This window comes from Ostrinia furnacalis, unplaced genomic scaffold (genome assembly GCF_004193835.3).
Source record: "Ostrinia furnacalis isolate ACB-3 unplaced genomic scaffold, ASM419383v2 OfSCF4362, whole genome shotgun sequence".
NCBI classification, from domain to species: domain Eukaryota; kingdom Metazoa; phylum Arthropoda; class Insecta; order Lepidoptera; family Crambidae; genus Ostrinia; species Ostrinia furnacalis.
The window spans coordinates 270,568-271,726 of NW_021134601.1; the positions used below are offsets into that span (position 1 = coordinate 270,568).

Genomic DNA, 1,159 nt, shown 5'->3' on the forward strand with positions numbered 1-1,159 from the left:
AAAGTACCTTATAAAGTGTGACAGTAAACAAAATGTTGTTAAACACTTTATTACTGTATTTATACCAAACAATCTTACTGTTAGTAGATAATTTACTGTTATGTCCATTGTATTACTTTTATAGTTTTACATTTATTCGTAATATTACGACAAAGACTTGATTGTTTGTAATGTACCTACGTAAAAATAAGAGAAATTGTAGATTTAGGTAATGTAGAGACGGTATACCGCAACGAAAACCACATCAGTAAAAAGTGATTTAATTAATGTTTTCTATGTAGGTAGATAGATATTTTAGAAATATGTAAAGTACAGTGAAATATGAAAAAAAAAGATAATAATTGAAGTTACAGGCTGAAAAGTGTTACTAAAATATTTTTGAAATTCAGTGGCCACTTGCTAAGGTTACCAAGGTGCTCTATCTTATAATATTACATTCAATAATATGTTTGATTTGATATTTAATTTTACCGATTCTTTCGCCAACGTCCATACCACGTTGAAAACACCGGTTCTCGTCCGATCACCGAAGTTAAGCAACGTCGGGCGCGGTCAGTACTTGGATGGGTGACCGCCTGGGAACACCGCGTGATGTTGGCTTTTTGCTATTTACTTATTTATGATATTTTTTTATTTTTCAATACCTACTATTTTTATATTATAAAAAAATAAGAAAAAATATTATTAAAATATACTTTACAAACCTCAGCATTCAATAATTTTCACAGTACTTTTACATATTTTTTACGTATTATTCTAAATAAGTAAAGGAATAAGGTTTAAAAAATATTTTTTTACAAAGTGAACGGCATGGATTTAGTAATAATCGGCACTGGTTAACAAATACACGTTACCATAGGTAGGATTTCCCACAAAAATAGATTTTAAGAACCTACAATATTATGTCAATAAAAATTGTAAGATAGGTAAATGACTTTTAAGGCTTCAATACAAATGTTACCAACCACCAAAATATGAACATTAGTTTACATTGTAGAGTTACCTATAAAGTAATTTAACTAAAATTTTAAAAGCCTTTACTGAGTCCCAATTCAAAATATTACTTTTGTTATGACAAAAGTATACTATGGTATATAGTCAGCGTCAAAAAGTTCGTGACACCCAAAGTGGCTAAAAATACTACACAACCTTATTCCAA

At 29.0% G+C, this 1,159-nt stretch overlaps 1 non-coding gene across 1 annotated transcript; it reads left to right on the plus strand.

Moving 5' to 3' along the window:
• The first annotated feature begins 481 nt into the window (after positions 1 to 481).
• On the plus strand, positions 482 to 600 carry LOC114359401 (5S ribosomal RNA). Its single transcript, XR_003656427.1, has one exon. It is a non-coding gene; the product is annotated as a 5S ribosomal RNA (ribosomal RNA).
• The last annotated feature ends 559 nt before the right edge of the window (positions 601 to 1,159 follow it).